This window comes from Corvus hawaiiensis, chromosome 10, assembly GCF_020740725.1.
Source record: "Corvus hawaiiensis isolate bCorHaw1 chromosome 10, bCorHaw1.pri.cur, whole genome shotgun sequence".
NCBI lineage: Eukaryota > Metazoa > Chordata > Aves > Passeriformes > Corvidae > Corvus > Corvus hawaiiensis.
In genome coordinates, this window is record NC_063222.1 from 12,745,408 (window position 1) to 12,767,618 (window position 22,211).

Sequence of the window (22,211 nt, forward strand, 5' to 3'; positions counted from 1 at the left end):
TGGGTTCATATTAAACCTAAATCTCTTGAGATTTTTGAGATTTTTTAGGCAATTATCATTACTGTTAATATGTGTAACTTCTCATAGGTTCAAAAGGTCTTTTCTCCATTCTTCACCTGCACCAGCTCTAGCCAGACGTATAGTAGCCAAAACCATGGTGTGAGTAACCCAAGGTTGCAAGGAACATTGCAGTATTCCTGAAAGCTATGTGCTGGGGATACAGATCTAAGAATAAAGCCATCAAACAAATGGATAATGGACTGGAAAACCATAATTCCTTCTGGAAGCACTGATAATACTTTATTTTCTTGCATGTCATTCATGCAGTTTTGTTCTACTTCTTTAATTGCGAATCACTTCTAAGTTTCCCTAGAGTTTTTGTGAAGGGTATAAAAAAGATTAAACTCCTCTCAAATTCTGAGGTTAAATAGGAACAAGTTAAAAATTGGTTTAAAAACTTGATGGTTGAATTCTGTCTTCAGGTTCTGAGCGAGGCTCTTGGGACCCTCTGAGAGTGGTACAAATATGGCTGTGTTCAGAAACGGTTTTATGGGGTTTTCTATCCATGTTCTGGGAGCATCTGCCTGATTTCACAGGCTTCGCAGTGAATTACAGGACAACATTTAGTTCAGGGGCTAGTATCAGAGTAGTTTAGTTGTTTTAATGATCATCCTGATAATATAGTTTATCTCATTTGCTATGAATAACATTTTGGGCATATGTAAGCAGTGGAACAGTACAGGCCCAAGGGAATACCATATTTCCCATCATCACGTATGGCTTGCACTTAGGCTGAACTCTGTATTTTAATAGTTGCAAAGTCCTAGGGAAATAGAGATGCAAATTTTAAGATGTTTTTCTAGTATTTTATGTCAGCTGTAAACTCTGGTTGTGCATACCTGCTAGGAGACTGGAATTTGTGTCTCTTGAGACTTTTGATTGTTATTTTTGGCAGTCTCCCTTGGTTTGTTTTCCTGCTGCTTCTGAGTCAAAAGGGATTTGCACCTGCTACTGAAAGAGCATATTTATATCTTTCGGTCTTAGCTGACTACAGACTCAATGACACCTTTGTCAGCTACCTAATGGAGCAACCTTCTTTGCCGTTTGTATTCGGTTCAGGCTACAGAGAGGTTCTGTTTGATGTCTCCACTCAAATGCTCTGGGTGCTTTTGAACAGTCGTGCATTGCAGGACAAATGTGCTGAGAACACAATGAGCGCTGCAGGAGGGGAAAGTGACTTTATTTGTATTCTCTCTTTCCTGTCATTCATTCTTTTGTGGCTGTAATGTTAGACCAGTGGCAGGTAGGCTGTTTGTAAACCTTGCTTCTCCCAGGGTTAATCAGGATATCCAATGTCTGCACAGAAAGTAAATTATGAACCCAAGTAATGTCTTAATCTTTCCATAAACCACTGATCAGAGGCTCTTCCAAAAGACTGTAACATGCTGGAGAGGCCATGTCTTGGCCAACATGGCATAGTTTCCTGACTGTGGAAGCAATGATATTTTAATTGCTAATCTGTCACAAAGTCAGTAAAAATTCTCTTGGAAACTGAGAAAAAAACCTGCTTGATGCTAACATGTTATCCAGAAAAGGTGAAAGCAGGGGGAGCTCCTTTACATTCATTCCTCAAACCGCCAGTCTAAGTTAAAGCCATAACTATCTGAGCACCCAAAACTAGAATGTCCCTGAGACTGCACACCCAGGTGAGTGCTCTTTGCTGGGCAGAGGTGAACATCCAAGTGGAAATTGGTGAAACTGGAGCAAAGTGAATGGGAGTTAGAAAGAACAGCCAGGTGGAAACAAAATTGTGGATCTTACCAACACAGCTACCTTGGTGAGCTCTCTGTTTTACAGAGGAGCAATCCGTTCTCCAGGAGCAGCAGAGGCAAATATCATTCCAGGATGCTTGGGAGCAGTATTTTTAACATGAAGAGTGTCTGCTTTGCTTATGTTGTAGTTGTCAGAAGGTTAGCACATAGAGGATGAGATGCTTAATGCTTTTATCCCACATATTTTTGAGTGTTTCTCTGATTTAGTAAAGGATTTAGATACCAGTTTAATGGTATTCCACATTCTAGAGAGAGGAAAGGGCTGAGGTGCTATGCTAAATACTTCCTAAAAATTAGATGTGATTTAAGTGCTTCACTCTTCTAGACTAAGGATAGATTATTCAGAAAAGCCTACCTATGTCTTAATGTCTCATAAGCTGCTTTTGCTATGAAATATTTGATAACTGTATCTAACCATTAATGATATGTGATTTCTGGTTGGGCGTTGTCTTGCTGTAAGAGGTTAGGATAATAATTCAGTTCCTCCTTAAAAGCCATTGTCGATACCCAAGTTTGCTCTACTTGTTGTCCTCTGGACTATTTTTACCTGAAGATTCACAGAAGCCAAGAGGCCCAGCAGGAACAGGGTGTACTGGAAAGCTGTTGAGCCTGATGTACCTGCTTTGCAGCCCCAACGGAGGATTCACTTTCCCCTTGACTGCTTCCACCATCCCTCTTTTTTAAGCTACAACTGCTGCTGTTGTGCCTTATATTTAATGAGGTGCATTCTTACAAGAGAAAGAAACATTACAAGAAACATCTCAGATTCTGGAAAAATGTAAAAAAATCAAGAAATTATATTTGCACATCGCAGTATTTGCTGTATTTGAAAGAATAAACTTTTTATTTAACGCATCTTCCTGAAATATACTGCTATTCCCTTTCCTGTTTTCCAGAAAAACTTGGAGAGAGAGCTCTCGAAAAGAATTCAAGAGAAATGTCACAAGGATGCTTTTCATGTCTCTGCTTTGTAGTTCCTGGATGTTTGTCTGGCTTTTAAATTACCCATGGAAAAAATAATCCATCTCTTCTATAACCAACATTTTGCTATTAATCACTCATTGGAATTCAGGGATGTTAACTCAGAATTTAAAATGGGATGTCTAGTCAGAGCTATAAAATCTTATAGCCAAGGGATGTAAAGCAAGCATACAATGAGAGTGGAAGATCAGAATGGCATGATTTATTCTGACAAATTTCATTTTTCCTGTTAAGACCTGTTAGCCTGCCATATAGGTTTATTCTAGATATATAAAAAATACATACATATGGGGTCAGCTGATAAAAAATTCTAAAAACTAGTCAGATGAAAGGTTGTTGTGATGGTCTTCATGCTGTTAACTTTGAAAATCGCAACCCACAGCTGCTTTCTTCTTTGTGTGTAGTTTTATATGGCTAAGATTATGAACTTCGGTGTTTTGTAAATTATGAGTCTTGAAAATAAATATAGGTTTATTCTTTAAGAACATGCTGCACCTCAAGCCTGAGGAGGTGTGTAAATTACCATATTTAGAAGCTTTTTCATCAGAGTGCAGAAGTTTTACATTTCCAAAGTAATGCCAGCCCTTTCTCCCCAGAAAGCTTTCACCTCTTTCAGAAATAGCATTGCCATAGTGTAGTCATATAAGTAAAATAGAGCTCTGTGGAGAGTATCCTGTATTATATACAGTTGGAAAAAGAAAAAAAGACAAGATTTTTGGCACAATAAGTACCAAAAACCTCAATGAAATGTCTTCTATGTGATAACCTGTTTCTGAAGTTCATAGATTGTCACATGTTTGGCTCTTTCATGATGGAAATTTTCTTCAGCATGTAACCCAATTAAAAATTTTCTCCTGATAATTTCGAACATTAATGATATATTTGGGGAAGGAGTTCCAAGAACATAATTTTTAACTCTAGGCAAGCTGTAGATTGGTTGGTGGCACAAGAGGTCCAAATCAAGTGCTCAGGAGCTGGGGGATGGCAGGAAAGGTCCATGTCAGTAGCAGGGACCAGATGGATGGTACCAGGTGGGCAACATGAATAGGATGAGCAGGTGGTCAAGAAAGCAGGAAAGACACATCTGGCAATCAAGAGACTTCCAGGGCAGCTGCCACAGAAGTTTGATGGGACATTTTATTGTCCTGCAGTCATGCTCAAGACTCAGCGCACAGTATGGGGCCAACGTTTCCAATTTGAAGAGAGGTGCAGACAGCAAAAGTAGTAATGAAGGCAGAGTCTTTGTGGTGCTGAGTTAGTGACATTTCATACATTCCTCATTAAGCTTTACTGTTTCCTGGTGCAGCATCTCAGAGCAGTATTATCTGTTGTTATAAAGTTGAGGTCTCTGCTCTATTTTAAATTTTTCACTGTAAACCATTACTGAAGGCAGAAGAGATGGCTTGGAAAAGGACCTTCTCCTACTTTCTTGATACTTTAGAAGCCTGCACATGAGAGCATCCCCCAACCCATTCACTCAGGTGTTAGCTCCCTAGTGCTTTGCTTTAATCCCTGCCAGCACTTTGGCTGTCAGTGAATCACCAGTGGCTGCTGTGTTTGCCGGGTGTCCAAATGAGTGCTTCTTCTGACTGCCCCAGAGAGTGGACCCAGAGAGTGGACCCACAGCTGTACTCTGAAAGCACTTCCTCTTCTGTGCCAAATAAATGCAATAGGCTTTGATAAAACATGTAGGCACCTCCCTCCCACCCCCACACACTGGAGGAATCTTTACCAAGCATAATGCACAAGAAGCAAGCTGGAGAAATGGGTTACTAACTAAAGAGCCCTGCATATGGTGCTCATCTTGGTTGTGAAATAGCTTTGGGAAGAAATAGAAATAATGGTTTCTTAGGGGCTCACTTTTCATTTGTTTCTTTGGAGAAATGAAAAGATTTTGTTCACAAAATTGTGGTTCTCTAGTCCACTGGTTTTAAAATTATTCATAGGTCTTGAGTATATAGAAATCAATGAATGTAATAGTACCTTTATCCTGATATTTTATTAGGTTATCTGAAAATGGACAACAAAATGACTAGTTACAGTTAAGACTATTGTAATAAAAAGAAATGGAAGTTTTTAGACAATTGGAAATGTACTTCATTTTTTCTTTTTTTCACCAAGACAGAGATACATTCAAATAATCCAGGTTTCTTCTTATTCAAGTTTATCAGCCTTCATTTTCCTGTGCAAAACTCATTTTTAATTCTGATTAAGTTACTTTTAGTTTTGTACTTGGTATGCCAGAACAGAGAAGCATCAATGACCAGTAACATTGCAAGAGCTGTTTATCTCTCAGCTGATGACAACCCCTGATTTCCTGCAGTTGGGAGGGATCTGCTCGTATGACAAATGCTGCAGTTCTCAATAGGTTTTGTTGGGTGTACATTTCAAAGAGAACTTTTGGGGTGAGTCATGCATAGATTGTGCACCATTTATCCTTCACTAACTCATCTGGAATACCACAGGGAGTAATTGGGATTTTAAGTGGTTTATGATATTGATATTCAGTGCAATGTGAAAAAGCTTAATTGTTTTTAATTGAGCAGTAGTATAATAACCATTTTCTTTCAATTAAAAATCCTTTTGGGCAAAAGGCAATCACAAATCCAAAATGCTATTTTATGGTTCGTTTTCCTCACTTTAGTTTTGACAGTTGGAGCCTTCCTCTGATGATAGGCTCCAAACCAAAGAATTTTGTTGTTCTCTCGTGAATTATATTTCTGAGCTCAAAGAGGGCATATGGTTCTGTCATGATATATACAGAACTAAATAACCGAGGCAATACTTTCTAATATATCATTTCAAGCATGTGTTTTAAAGCTTTACTTTGCACAGTAAAATGAGCTAGCACAAAAATCAATACAAACAGTGGAAAACCTATTTTGCCTGCATTACGCTGTTGGATAACAGGTAAACAGCTTATAGCTCTTGTAGGAGCACCATCATAAAATCCTGAGGAGCAGAAAATCAGTTTTATTTCTAGCAAGGTAGCCTGTGCTTGTCTTTACAAGCATATATAAATCCTGAAGCTTCTGTAAACCGCAGATGTGTGCAAGAAAACAAAGCGAGAAGAGCTTGCTAAAGGTGGGAGAGTGCATCAGCCTTCAAAACAAAATAGTTTGCAGGTTACCCATCCAAGAACAGGATGCTGCTATTTCACATATAAGAAATGTACTCAAGACACTTTTCAAAATGTATGTTTTCTCTCTTGATTTCTATGCCTTTAGTTTCTTCTTCTATCAACCTTTGACAGAGCTTCCCCTTTGTAAGTGAGAATTATCAACTGCTCTTTACACATTGCTCTTTGAAACTGAGTTTCTCTTCAGAGAAGTGCAACTGCTACCTGATTCCAATCTAGCCCTTGAGAAGGAAAAATGTACTACAAAATTGTAGTGAAAACTGTTTGAAAAAGGAACCCTGACTCAATCACCATTTGAACATAACATTCAGGAGAACTTCTCATTCCTTCAATCGTGTCTGACGATTGTGTGTCTGACAGTTGATGTTATTTTAATACAATTAAATACTCCTCTTTAAAGTTTGCTCAGATAATGAGAACTGCTTCCAATTTTATTGGGATGTGAATGTTTCAGGACTTATACTTGGGCTTTTGAAGTCAGGTCTGTTTTGATGACTGCTTTTTTATATTATTCAAGAGATACGCAAATCTGAACAATAGCTCATTTTCTATTTCAACACATGACAGTCATTTAAGTTAAGCTTTTTTCCATGAGCAAGGAAGAGTTTTTTGTATTTTAAATTCATTTTTTTAGAAGGTGTTAATGGGTCTGACAGCAATGAAAAATATAAAGTGCTACCAAACTAAATTTTTTTTACACTGAAGGGGAAGATGGAAGTTGTTACCACGGACAGAGGTGGAGCACATGAGACAAGGTGGTTGTGTGCAAAAATACCTGCAAAAATATTCAGCTCTGTTCTTGGGCTTAGCATCAGGATGTCAAGGACCTGAAGTAGGAGAAAAACACAAGGAAGCAGAACAAGTGCGGGAGAGGCATGAGGCTGTGGACGTGAATTGATCCAGCTTGGGGCTGATGGGGTGAAGAAGTCGATCTCCCCTTGGCGCCTGGTTGCTGGAGATACAGGCTCTCAGGGCAGCAGGCTCTCTAGTAATCCATTTTAAACAAAACTGTGGGTCTAATTTCCAGCAGGCTGATTAAATTGTTTATATTGTTATACTAATTTATACTATTACACTAATTGCTGCTGGCTGCTTTGCCTGACAGGCGCCGGGAGAGAGCTGCTCATCTGAGGCAGGCTAGTGACCTCTCACCGGAGCAGCACAGAACCATCACAGGCAGAAATGTCTCATCTTGTGCCAGCACACAGCTTTAGACAACAGGAAAAAATTAATCAGTAATTAATATAAAATTATTAATCACCATTACTATTGTTGTAGTATCTGAAGGTCTATCAGAAAGAGCTCCCTGCTCCACTGGCCACTGAGCCAAACAGAGAAGTAGCCAATTGCTCCTGTAACCTGGAAGCCTCAGAGGGAGCAATAGTGGAGGCATGGGCACACACAGGTACAATGAACAGCAAATAAGATATTTACCTCTGATCCTTTTTCAGAGAGGTGTAGGTGTCTGCAGAGATAAATCTGTGTAATACTTGCATAATACTGCTTGAGTGAGATAATAGGCTGGTCTATTGTTAAAGGGTAGTTTTCTTTATGTTGATTATTGAACCTACCTCTATTTTAGGACTTTGACTTTACAGGAGGTATAAAAGAGTTTATTTTTTTTTTAAAGTTACTGGTTAGGATCAGATCAAAGGCTTTTGACTCCAGAAAGCTTCCTCAGTATAAGCATTTTGTTCCAAGATTTCCAACCTATCCATACAATGCAAAACACCCACATATGGACCAAATGAGTAGAAGGATACACTGGCACCGACAGCTCAATGGTAGTTCTCAATTTGGAGGCAAGACACAAAAATATTGCAGCCTTTGCTTGCATTACAGTATAAATCCAATTTGCCATATTTGAAAAATGGGAAGATTAGGTATTATTTTGGATGAAGGATATATAATTTGACAATGAAATCAATTGATACAAGAGGAGCAGAGAAGTGATAAAGGATACTATTTATGTGAACTTGTCACACACAATGGTAATTAGCCATCTCCCTGGGCAAGAGAGGATGATGGGGCATCAGGTATTTCAGAGCACTTTGGCAGCTGGGATCGTCTTTCACAGTTCCGTGCAGCTTTGGGTTCCTTCAGTTTCTCAGCCTAAGAAGGATTGTGGGATGTGAGGTTTCAGCTATGGCTTTGTCAGACTTTTTCATAGCTTTTAAAGACTGTGTCAGTTCTCTTATTTTTCAGACATTTTCATCATGTGCTGTTGTAGTTGCCGTGGTGAAGTGGCTTCTGTTGTCAGTTCTGCTGGGCCAGACAAAATGGCTTAAATTTATTTTTCTCTTTTTCAAACAACCAAGTAAGCAAACTGCAACTGATGCATTTATTGCTGCGTCTGAATGCTAAACAGGATGATGACTTTGGAAAATGCTGTTTATGGAGTATATTGACAGAGATTTCAGAGGCAGAATATCTGGGTTTGTTTCTTCCCAAACCTTACAAGTGCAAGTTGCTGTGCTCCCAGCGTTAAGAACGCTGCAGCCTTAAGCTTTTGTAGGTTTCTGTGCAAAGAAATATGAGGAACAGGAAATAAATCCATTTAATATGATCAGATGTAAAGACAAATTCTGCAGGACAGTCTCAACCCTCCAAGCAGCTCTGATGGGCACAAACCTGGGGAGAATGCTTGGGATTTCAGGTGAGAAAGTCATGCCACAGTGTCTCATAAAACCCCTGCTGCTGCAGACCCCGCCCTGTGCTGAAGGGAACCTGCCAAACCCTTTCTCTGCCCATACAGGACACAGAAAACAGAGCAGTGTTTCCTTCCCCAGCTGTTTTTGTTCATATTCTGTTTACTGTGATGACCATATCACGACATTTGTCGTGATGGAGTGATGCTGCTGTGCAAGCCAAGTGCCAATCCATGTTTCTAGCTTTGTCTAAAGATCAACAACAGGATGCTGTCAGAAGGCCACAGTGGGGGCTGGAGGCAGCACAGGGCAATTTCATTTCATACTGCTTGTTTCTCTGAAAACCATATTTCAGCTAGAAAATGGATATGATATTTGACACTCTGAGAATCATCAGGAAGGGAATGGAAAGAAGAAAACAGTTTGTTTTGTAAGAAAATGAGTAAAAACTATTCCAAGCCCCATTTTTTATTTCCAGAAGTTCATATAATATCTAATATCACCAACAACAGTGCTGTACATGCTCACGAACTGCTAGTGATCAGTACTAAGCAATTAGAAATAAAATTTGGCAGGGAAAGGAAGCACAAGGAAAATAACTTCTATTTTAACTACACAAATTCAGTTTGAAAATTACATCTATTTTGTAGGAGAAACTTAGTTATTTCTACACCACATAGTGGATTTCTTTCTTCCAGGAACTGAGGGAATAAAGCTTTTTTTTTCCTTGAAAAAATTAGCTTACCCAAGTTTCTGTATATTTTGTTCAACTGCCTTATATATATTTTATTCACGGGAAAGGACTAGAGCACGATCTCAGGTAATTTCCTCAATCATTTGGTTAAAAGACACTTCAAAGCTATAATAAGCATAAGCAGGACAGAAATCTCTGAAGGCTGGCACAATCTTACACCAGCTAGGATGCAAGACTTTTCAAAAGTCAGAGGCCTTATTTATTCTTCATTAATTATTCCTTCTGCTGGTAGAACCCAGATAACTGTAGCGGGTTCTGTGCACTATTACATAAAAGCTCCACAAATGCAAATGTGTGGATGAGAAGTGAGGGAAGGCCCGTGTGGGATGATATCCATACTGGAACACAGTACAGAAGGCACTGCCTGGGCCACATCATATATTTTCATAGAGATATCCATGGAAGAAAGTAAGTACTTAGGGAAAAAAGAGTCCTAGAAAATTAATTTTCCTTTTTTTTTCTGTCTCACTTGAGGAAAAGAGGTTATAGGGGCTCAGAGAAATTTTGGTCCAGTTTCTCTACCCAGAGGTCTCCGGGGTTTCCAGAAACAGAGTCACTCACCTCTGTCACTTTTCTGCTAGAAGGTCCCATGTTCACTGCAACAGGATTCATACAACGTCAGTATATCCATGAGTCTCCCTTTTCTCATATAGAGAGGAAAGAATATGGATTATGAGGCCCATGTAAATTTATTACATTATTAGCGTGATAAACCCAAGTCAGGCCATCTGCATGAAACTGAACTGTTGCTCCTTTGTGTATAATGTATTATATTATTCATTATTATAATCAAGCACAATTGTACTATGCTTTATAGGTCTCCTGCTTCATTAAGTCAGAAAATCAACAAAGCTGTTAGTACTTTGTCTCTTCATTTTTCACTTTGTGGCCCATTTACTAGTGATGATTCCAACCATAGTGTGAAGGAAAAATTGCTACTAATTAATGGTCTTTCTGTGGTTCTGCTCCCTGTCCTGGATACAGATTCCTTTTTGGAATGGTGGGTAAAGAATGTATGATCTTTTACAAATACAGAAATAATACAAAGAGTGAGTAAAGGAAATGTGTGCTTCCGTGGTCATCATCTGAGATTTACAGGGCCTTTCACTTACTTAGGCTTTCAAATGTACGAACTGCAGGGTACAGTGATACCAGTAAGACAAGGGTGTTCAGACTTAGACAACCCAAAAAACAAGATAAAACCCCACTGTTCCAAATCAGACTTTCTGTGCCATAATGAGAAACAGTTAGTGACTAATTGGGAAAAGAAGGTGGTTTCAGTGACTTACCAGGGTGGAATTGACCCTGTTGTGAGATAGGCAACAGCAAGACTTCCTGGTAAGGAGGGCCCAGGGTTTTATCCACAGCGGTGAACAATAAAAACAAGATGTATAAAAGGCTCAGGGGAACAGAGAAGAAGCTGAGATTTGTGATCCTACGGAAGCTCTGAACCACTTCCAGATATTAATTTTGTAAGCAAGAATGAATTAGTGGATCTTATCGACACAAAGTGTTAGAGGAACTCAGAACACATGGGTAAACACTCTGGAGATGGGCCTGGGGTAGCAGTTCCCTGGAAGGAACATAAGGCAGGCTTGAAAAAGAACACCCAGATAAGAACTGTAGTGCACATAAGCAACAGTTTACCCTTGTATTTAAAATGAGTCTGTTTTAAAACTGTCTTGTCCTTCTAGATTTTATCATGATATCAGGCTTGCTGGACTAAACAAGATCTCCTTTTGCCTTTCTTTGTCACACATTACTTGGTGTGACTGAAATGCTGTAGCGTTGCATGCAGCATCCTAACAGACTATACTGACTTGCAAAAAAAAGGGATATACTATTTTTATCCTTAAGGAATTAAATTAATGAAATCTATACTCTTTGAATTTTTCTACTGAGTGTATTATTAGATTACTTTCAAATATTGAGACTGAAACAAGGATAAAAGTCTTGAAGGTTTTTCTTGTGGCTAGAATTTCAGGCAGTTTGTCAGTCAGATTGAAGGCGACAGCTCAGTGTTTACTACTGCGAACGTGATATTAATCCTTTGCCTTTTTGTGATTGTCTCTGAACCCAGTGTGTTTGAACTGTAACTGCTCAGCACTGTAATTCATGCCACTGAACAAAACAATATGAAGTAGTTCTTTTTCGAAAAAGAACTGTTGTCCCATCACTGGTTTCCTAGTGATGGAGTGTCTCTATTCTTTATTCTCCTTTATGTGAACTCAGCTAGAAGGTAACAGTTTTATGACGCCAGATTTATTTTCCCTTTATTTTTAGTAGTGAGACAAGAGAAGTGACCGTCTGAAGTCATAACATACAAAAAGGAAGTGTAAGGGGAATTTAAAAATCCAAGACTTTTCTGTGCTGTGAATTTAGTGATTAAAGTATGAAAAAAAAATTGCATCTTTTTATCAAAAAGAAATGATACTTTCCTTATGATTGTCCTTCCTATTCACCCACATTTTCTGTTCAAGTATAGACATTCTTAATTAAATATGGATTATTGTATTTACATGTTAAATTCATTGTATTACTTAAGGCTGTAGTAGTTTGCCATTAAATTGAACATGAAGTGATAAATGGACAGGCAATTCCATTAAATTTCTCCAATGGAGATGTTATATTATGAAATGGAAATTATTTCTTCAGTTGATGACATTAACTGATGATATCATTAGTGGATGGTGGTACAGATGAACACAATAGACATTTCTTCATTTTCCAAATATATCCAAAATTAAATGTAAAAAAATAGAGTAATCATATCCATGAGGAAAAACAGAACCTATACAGCATAAGGCAGCAGCAAGAAGCAAGGGAGCTAAAAAGGTACATCTGAAAAAGATGAGAAGGTAGCAGTATGTGCAGGACTCACATTTCTTCTATACAACAGTACAGAACAGCCTCTGTCAGGCAGTACTTTTCCAGATGGGGCTGAGCCTGTCTTCTGCTGCAGTGAAAACACAACTTCAGCAACAGTTGAGTCAAGCCTCCTGTAATTCCTATCTGCACCGGCACCCCACTTTCTTCCCTCTGCTGGTGGGTCTGGCCCCCAGAGATGGAACCTCTCCTGGATGCACCCCTATATAAAACCTCTGTGTGGCTCCTTTTTCAGGATAAATAATCCTAAACTGATATGGAGACAGTAGTGAGTTACCAGCAGCCTTTGATACATACACTTTGTATCGATGTACTGCCATACACTGGAATAATTAACTCCCTTCAGAAAACTAAATTTTAACAAATATTTTTAAAGTTCAGTTCTTGTTTCCTGATCATTAAAGGCACAAATATTAGTGAAGCTGTTACCTAGTTGCTTGGCACCATCTTCCCTGATGATTAATGTATGCAACGTTTCTGCCACAGGCACGGCACAGCTTTCCAAGTAGCAGCAGGGGGTTGAAGCGCGATGTTAAAGAACATTTGTGCATGCAGCATTTAGTGGCTATTTAGAAAAAAATCCTTTTTTGTTTTTATATTGCAGAAAGTCCACTAAGGAGGAAGCCAGGAAATAAATGAAAGTAAGGATCGATCAATCTTTGGTTAAGCTGGAAGACAATTATTCATTCCTGTGACAGAATCTCTCTTGTGCATTTACAGGACTGTGTTTTAGGATGGTAGGCATGCATTAAACATGAAAAAAAAATACCTAATTCTTTCTATAAAACATTCAGTTCAGGAAAGCGTTAACTGCAATATTTTTTTTTTTTTAACAAAAGAGAGGCTGCATGGTGAGCATGAGAGGACGTGAGAGGGTTGGGAAGCAAGATGTTTCCTATAGCTGGAGTAGGCAAAACAGAAGGTCAGGGCAGCAGCTTGGGAAGAGATAGAAAAACCCTGCTACAGCCTCAGGACAGGAGCTGGGGACCGGTCTAATCATCTCCTTATCTCCACTGGACTCCCCAGGCTAGCATTCCTCGTGCTGAGCAAGCAGTGAACAGTAAATAAGGAGCGACTGCAGGCATTTGTTTGTGGCAAATCCTCACTGATACTGGCATTCAGGGAGTATAACATGAATTTAGAACAATGCACTGAATTGAACTTACTGCATAAAAAGTAATTATTTCTGTTTCTAGACACACTAATGAAGAAATATATACTCTAAACCATGCTAAAAAAGAGCTTTCAAGCACATGCTCCAAAACAGCAAGGCTCTCTAGTAGGTGTCTGGCTAGGTACTATAAAGGCACTCAAAGATATATTTTATTCAAGCCTTAAATGTGACATTTCAAAGGAGCAAGAGTTTCATGGTGCACACAGGCCTGAGGAAATTCAGTGTTAGAGAACACAGACCCATAGCATCACCATTTTATTACCTCCTCTCAACCCGAAAATGCAGATCAAAAAGACCTGCCAACAGTTTGGTGGTAACACAAGCAAAAAATATCCAGAAAGACAAATCTTCAACCACATCAGGCATAGGAAGCCTACCAGTCTGTAAGGCCAACAGATGATCATGGCAGAAAGATTGTATTCAGAGGAGGTAAAGCCACTGCAGAGAACCTAAATGAATCCTCTATTTTGTTATGTAGCAGCCAGCCTCAGAACACCTGGAAAGAGCTGAGTGTCCATGAGCTCCTCCCCCCAAAATGTAACCTCTGAGGGTTGCTTGATAAGAAAGGGACTGCAGTGAGTGAAAAGCATCCCTCAGGCAAAATACATGAAGCTGGGAAGAGTATTATAACAAATGTGATTCACCTGCAGTTCCTGTACTTTGGGTTAGGCACCTGTTCATAACTACAACCACACCAAAAAATTGCCATGGACAGGACCATGCTCGGGCCCAGTTTAACTGATCATAAAGGCTATGTTTAAACAAACAAGCTAGAAATTTACACATCACCTTTTTCCCTGTATGTGCACCAGTTACCAATGTTATCAAATGTTACTCAGCGGCTGCCTGGACTAACTACATGGTTTAAGTGTCAGATACACAAAATTTGCTGTTTGTGTTACTTTTCATCTGTCATCCCTCTTCTTTCTGTTCATCGTGTTTCTAGCCTGACCTGAGATAGAAGCCACACCCCACCTGCAAGGTGCATCCCTTGCACACATCTGAAGCACGTGAGGGACTTCAGACAGAACTGGAGACCTCTGTTAACACTTCATGCTTGGAGGCTTTGTGCAGGTTTCTTACTTCCCTTCTAAAGCAGGAGAGTTACATTCCCAAATGTAGATAATGTAAAATGGGTGGATAGTGTTTGAATTGAGTCAGGTCCTTGTTGGCATGTTTAGATAGCTGTGTCTCCTGCTGGAAGTAGTTTCAGCTAAGCTTGAACTAGGAAAAAAGGTAAAACTGCTTCAACCACAAGGAAAACTATTTATCAGTAATTCTTTGATAATTTCTCCTCAGATGGCTTCTGCTTCAGGTCAAATAGACACAAGAGTTGAGCTACAGTTCTGTCCCCCAGGAAGGGAGGGTGGTTGGGGGAGCCGTATTTATGTGCAGGCCAGAAGCTGAGGAGTGACCATGGCTTCTGCCCAGCTCTGTAGGAACATGCCTTTGTTGAGTGGAGAGCTGCAAGCTCCAAGCTTCCAGCACCCATATGATACAAACAACGGGTTTTAACTTCCATGATAGGGAGCTGTGAGGATGTTCCACACCAGCAGTGCCCTTGTTTTTATTTCTGCTTGTTCACAAGCCTCTTAAAAGTACCTGTGCTGGTGAACCTTTGGCAGCAGAGCCTAAGGCAGCTGTGAGGCACAGCAGCAGTGCCGGCACAGCAGCCCTGCCCTTCCCAGCACAATGTGCTCTGCAGCTGCCAAGACACCTGTAAAGCCCAAGGCACCTGTGTCCAGAGGAGCAGCTGATGGTGCTGAAGGGTTTTGGCTTCCCTGAGTGGCACATAATAAGGAATGACCGCAATCTCCTATGTGCTGGATAGGAGTAGACAGAGGTCGTTTATGTCTTCACAAGGAAAAGTAAACAATGTATCTGAAATTCAGTGCAACTAATGCACATTTGTGGGAGAATTTTTTAAGTAATGATTCTGAGCAGCATAAAATTAAATGTATTACAATGAAATAACATATTTTACTCTTCAAATTATAGTGCTTGACCTTAATAAGCATTTCATAAAAAGCATGTTTAAAATTAGTATTTTTATGTGAATTGCTCTGCTCCTTCAGAATTAGTCAATTGAAAAAATGAGTTAGTAGCAGATTTTTAGTCATAAAAGATTCAGGTTTGTAAAAAGACTTGATGAATAGCAAATCTGAGGATCCCTTTTCTGTTACTCTGTACTGTTTGAGAGCACTGAGTTGAAGTTAGAAAATCCATTTAAAATTGGAGATAAGCCTTGCCATAGCCTTTCATTCCTCCTTAATGATTAAGCTTTTGCAGTACTATTGAAGGATTTCTCACTGATATGAACATTTCTTGTATGTTAAGTTGGTGAACCGTTATGTTACCTTCGATATTCATTTACTCTTCTTTAGCTCACTCATATCCGTATCAAGGTTACTGTAGCATCAAAAGATCATTCATCGATGGGTAGATGTGAATAGCAAGAAAAAAAATCCCATAAATTCAATGGCATTCAATGTCCTTTTGTGGGTCCTTGTATGACCATCATCCTTGGCAAACATCTCATATTAGAATTTTTTTTTGCTCAGAGATATTTGGGGTTTCTTTGATGGAGAAGTTTTCCATTAATATTTAAAAGTCTGATACTAGAGACAGACCCTGTTTTGCAGAACTAATAAACATTTTTGTATAAACTTTTTATGGCATCATTTTCAATATAAAATAGTAAATATCAGCTATGAAGGAGCTTCTTTGCTTTACCAGTCAGACTGTTTCAAGAAGATGACACAGAGGAACCGAACGTCAATTCTAAATGTATTCATATGATGGAGGATCCAGTTTGCTTTCTTGTCTGGAGATACTGTGACTCTGATTCAGGTCATGCCTTCAGTGTTTCTCATTTTAAAAAATAAAAATGGCAGTATTTTCAACCGAGCTCAAAATGTAGCTCTTTCCAAAAAATCTGCTTCAAAGGTAAATGCTGAGACTTTCTGACTTTTCACAGTAGAGACAACTGAAAAGTTTCAGGGGAGTATAGTAGATCATGAAGGTACTGCACAAATGGAAACCACTGTTGTAGGGCCTCTAGGACAAACATCTTGGTTTTGTTCTTACACACTTAGATAAGTTCAATATTTGGCTTTACTCAGACTCTTAAAATGAGCTGAGCAGCTAAATTTGATTGTGTTTTGTTTCAGCCTAAATTGTGCAATGCCATTAGAAAAGGGATTTCTACCTATGTGGAAAAAAACAAACAAACCCAAAACTAAAATAAATTACTTGAAGTGAGACCAGAAAATGGATATATTTAAGAACTTTAGCAAAATGAGTCAGGGATGAATCAGCCACAATTCACTGATGTAGTTGTAAGAATGATCTGCTGTTCCAGCTATGACACAGAAAGAGAAAAGTTCCACATAAAAATTAGCTATTAAAAGTGAAAATAATAAAGATTTTAAAAGCGCAATGAAAAGTGCTTTCCATAGAAAAAGATACTAAAATTTATTTCCAGAAGCAGTTTCCAAATGCAGCTCCTGAATTCTTGAGACAATTTTGTATCCTAAAAAAAGTTTAAATTCATACAGTTTCTGATGGCCACAGAAAAGCTGAAGACGTAGGACAAACCTATTCTTTGCATAGTCTGGGATGCTGGGATGGCAGCACCACTTTCTGTAGCCATGCCATTTCAGCTGTGCAAGTACAAGGCCTGAATGCTTCACATCCAAAGAAAAGTGTGGCAATAACTCTTATCATTGGCACACACTTACTTGCTAGAGCACAACTGTCATGTGGAAACTTATTATTGCTTAAGGCTATTTATTATTTCTTAATAAAATTGAAATGCCAGTACATTCAGAGGCTTTCTTGCAGAATCATCCTGATTTATCATCAATCTTTTCAGATTTTCTTGTCTGTGGTTGAAAATAAGCTAAGTCTGGTCATTGATTCTCTTTCTATGATGTTGGTTGACATCAGCAGTTGGGTAGTCAAAACAATGCTATAAATAAACTTAAATTCTTTTTAGATACGAAAATAACAGTAGTTAGAGATCAGAGCCAATGCTGCAAATGAACTTGAGTTATTTTAATGCACACTGGAAATAGATACAGAAAATGGAAACAGAGCTAGGGAGAATGCTGTGACAAGAGCCTTGCTCAGCAGCAGCTCTGGTTTATATCTCAGCTGTAAAGTACAGAGGGAAAATAAATGTAGCTTATCTGGATAATAACCAAGCCATTTGGTGTGAGCCTGCCTCTCTCCTTGACTTATTTCCCTTTCTGGATTTGGGGGTTCTCATGTGTCTGATGCTCACTAAGAAGAATGCAACACAACTAATAGGTTTGGTCCAGAGGGCTGTGAGCTTTTTCCAGACAGGTACTCCCACACAGGTATGTGATGGCAACCCACTGTTCCAACTTGTCTGCTCCTCTTCTGTTAAAATAAAATACTTCTATCTGTCATTTTTCTAAGATTTTTTTTTTTTTTTTGAAGTCTCCAGTGCATCTTGTTTAACATTTTCTACTGGATTTTAAGCTGCTGGAGCAGGACTTCCAGCAATCACTTGTAGCTCTGGGACAGAAGGCTTTTTCACTCGATCCAGCCAACTGGTCAGCTGCTCACCATGTCAGTACAGGTCTGCAGGGCCTATCTCATTTATTTCAATACTTGTGGAAGTCAGTGACCTTTAAAGTTGTAGTTCCTATTTCACTGCTGGCTATATTTTAAATTACACCTTTAGCTAGGTTCTGCATGCTCTGGAACTGAGGAGGTGGATAAGTGGGGTCGTCAGGGACATCAGTGGCAATAGGCCACGAGCTCTAAGGCTGCCGCACAGCCAACCCTGACAGCTCTGTAGCTGCACAACCTGGCGCCAGGGCTGGCTTGGACCTGCTGGCTGCAGAGCTGGCAGCAGCCCTGAGCCCAGTGCAGCCCTGGGAAGAGACCCCAACAGAAGCTGAGTCCCAGGCTATAAGTAGCTCTCATACAGGCACTTCTCTAACTCTCCTGGAAAAGTCTAGATTTTCCAATAATGTTAGTACCTTTGGCATTATCTTCTGATTTATTTCATTAAGCACAGGCTTTATATTAGACTCTTTAAAATGTAAGAAAGCTGTTTATTTAGGATATGCTGATAAATAGCTCCAATTATCCCGATGTAACTCATGACAACGCTTCTGGGAATGAAATGTCTATAAACACATGCAGCAGTGTATGGCTCTTGTCTCAGTGTTGGTTTCAAGAGACTCAAAAAAAGGTAGATACTGAAGCTCATGTCCTCATAGGAAAAGTTTGGTGATACTTTACTTGGTACTTTGAAAAGACAGATAATATGAAGGAACAAAGATATGGTTTATTTTGGTGATATCTAAAGGAAGAATGTTTGTACAAAACACTTTTGACAGCGCACTGTGTATTTTTACCATAATTATGTGAAATGCTAAAATTAAACCTCTACTTTGAGTGTTTTCTGTTCTAAGGTTTGAACCCTTTTCTGTTTCCATAGGAAATAGCAATCTTTTGTACTTTCTTTAATTTTCAAGCCATAAAGAAAGTTACTAAAATGCCTTTTGATCTGTAAAATTTTTAATGGCTCACATTGACATTTTACAGCAAAATGTCAAGAGAGTATTCAGCCATTAGGATTTTTGCCTATGTTTTGGATTTTATTTTGGGTTTGGTTTTTCTTACATTAGGTGAACAGAAACAGGTAAGTAAAAGGGAGAAGTAAGAATTAAGTTCTTACCTACTGAGAAGCAAGGTTGTAATATTGGGAACTACTTCAGATGCTAATTTCAAAATACTGTCATTCCTCACAGTAGTTATGGCAAATTGCACATTTAATGATCTCAGTTGAATCATGCTTACTGAGGCAATGGATCTTCAGAACTCAGAATTTTTTCTTGTGTTTGAATATCAGATCAATTTTTTTCTTTTTTACATATAGTTACTGAAGGAAAAGCTAAAACTAAATCAGCAACAAAACTTAAGTTTCAGAAGCTGGCCACCCTCATCCTCTTAGATCTGCATGTTTCATATTTAGTTACAGTTTCTGTTGGGTTTTTTTCTTTCCCATTTCATCTGAGGCTTAAAAGTCTAAGAATTTGTTCAATTATAATAGCCATTATTTGCAATGACAACTAAAGAATACCATAAAAAGTAGGAAATAACAAAGAAATGCAAATTTACATGGGTGACTGGACAAATGTATTGAACTATCACATTCCATATTCTAGAGACTTTTATGTCAGCTTTCTCTGCAGGTAAAATGGTGTAAAGTTAAAAGAGATGTAACCTTCAGTAATGAGGAAAAAAATCTTCAGAGCTTGTGTCACTGCTGCTTTTCATATAAGGACTTTTCTTACAATTAAATTACAATTTTAAACATTTTTACTACATCTATAGCTATCTGTCTACTCATCTCATAACTGTAAATTGTAGATAAATTCTGAAAAGGTTGGACCAAAACATAGTTCCAATCTTATTTTCAGTGAGTGGAGAACATTTTCTTCATATCGCCAGTCGATTGAGTGTAGGAGACGGCTGGAATATAATTTGTGTTCTCTGAAGATGTACAATCCAGTACTATCTCACTCAAGTTCCTCATGATATAAATTTTTCCTGCATAAAACCAGTTGCATTTAAAAAAAAATAGGATGGAGAGATCACTTGTGTGGTTTTGGGTGGGATGGATGTGTGTTTGAACTGGAACTCATGCAGGGTTTCTGTAAGACCCACTCAGCATATAACGACAGGTTCCAGTAGGGAATGCTGCAAGTGGAAGTGAACTGCTGTGGATGTAGTTGTTTCATAGCAAGAGAGATTTAGCTGATGCTATTTTAGAAATGCCTGTGTATGTTGAGGACTGTAGGAAAGGTGACAGGCATGTCATATAGGTCTTTGAATTTCACGACGAAGAAAGAAATACAACTTACTGTATTTGAACTGAATCCCACCTGTCTGAGAGCTGAAATAAATGGAGAGTCCTTTATTTTGGTTTGATATATGTTTTCCGTGATAATGCTAAGGATGGGGATAAAGTGAAAATTGTGAAATGTCACATAAAAGCTGATTGTGTGGTAACTCTGGCACAACTAAAAGAAAAGCTAAAGGATGAGGATTTAAAAGTTTTTTCCTATCCTTTCAGAACATAGTTTGTCTCATTCACACTCCAGTTTAGCCCCACAGTTGAGCCCCTCATGCCACCTTCCCAAGCAGCAAGTCAGACTGAGGGTGCTGAGAGGCTGTGTCGGAAGGGTTAAAATAAAAGGTCTACTTAAAAAAAGAAAAAAGAAAAGAAATCTCTGTCATTTCTCTAAGTTTCTATACGATAGCAGTAAGACAGATTGTTTAATTGAGATGTCCTAGATATTTTTGTCCCCAAAGGGCTTTTGATACAGAGCTTCTGGATGAGAAACTGAATAAATAAATGGCTGGGAATTTTATCCATCAGTCTCTGTAGAAGTTTTAATGTGTAGAAGTCACTGGTGTAGTATTTGCTGAATCCCACTAACTGTAAAATCTATAGTTTTATAATGGACCTGGAAGTTAATTTTATTTTATGATTTTATTTTTGATTAGAGTTTCAGTCATCCAGAATCTGATCTGTTCAGGTTAACTCTTGAGTAGCAACTCAAGGAAGAGAATGGTTCCCTATGAGCTCATTGCCTGAAACTTGTTCAAATAAATTGCTTGGTGATTATTTATGAGTTAGTTATTCATTTCCAAGAAGGGTCAAAATCCCTAACACTTTATTTGAGAATCCAAAATGAACAAGGACCATATTTAAGAATCTAAAGAAGAAAAAAAAGTATGTGCAGTTACAGGGAATGATTATTTAATTTCAGTCTTTTTTTTTTGACAAGCATGGGCCTTCAGTTCTTCGCTCCTGCAAACATTAAAGATAAGATCTTCTTCTAAGGGCTTAAAGTGAATGTCTGTAAAGTTCAAGAATGTATCATGATCTCCAAAGCATTTAAATTCATTATTAGCAAAGTGCTTCAAGCCATTGTGATTGCAGTAGGGATTTGAATATAAATTTTTTCTGAGTTTCCAGCCTTGTTTTATACCATAATATGTTTAATAATTTTCACTAATTCTTTAATTTCCTTGAAATTAGCTTCTTAAATGAGGCTATTTTCCAGATCCTTAACTTCTACTTTACTGTACTAAAAGAAAATGGAAAATTTGACTTTTATCATTTTGACACACCAAAAACTCCATTGACAGAGTGTTTTAAACCATTAAGAAATTTATTAAGGAGATTAAATTATTGCCTCCAGTAACTGCTGAGGATAACAATACCCAGCAGTTCCAAAAGCACATACTTGAGTCTCCTTGGGCCCTGTGAAAGTGCTCAGTGCTGTCCTTTAATTGTATTTTTGGAATAATTACACTATGGGGTGATCATTCTGTGGAATTTTACTTGTCTACTAAGAATCTTTAATTCTTCCAAAGCTCTCATTTCACTTCAATAAACATTTCTCATTATATTATTACAGAAAAAAATAAAAGGATAATATAGACAATATAGCAAGCCAGCACTTTTACGTTTTAGCATTGGAATAATTCATTTTTAATTATTGAAATACTGTCTGCATTATTGATGCTTCAGCCAAAACATGTAATAGCTGTGCTATAAACAAAAAAGAAGTATTAAATTTGTAATAGAATTCAATTACACTGACCCTATTGGTAATCCCAGTGGATTTTAGTGGGATCAGACAGAGTCTGGGTATTTGATGAGTAAAAGCTGGGCAGAAGGCTCACTGAATGTGCTCTCCTAGTCATTCTTTGTAAATTAATGTCTAATGCTTCTTCTCTGACA

General features: G+C 38.3%; 1 protein-coding gene across 5 annotated transcripts in view; it reads left to right on the top strand.

Annotated features, from left to right (window-relative positions):
* The window catches only part of DAW1 (dynein assembly factor with WD repeats 1), a 249,458-nt gene that overhangs the window by 201,495 nt on the left and 25,752 nt on the right, over positions 1-22,211 (top strand). The gene's annotated exons all lie outside the window — the stretch shown is intronic.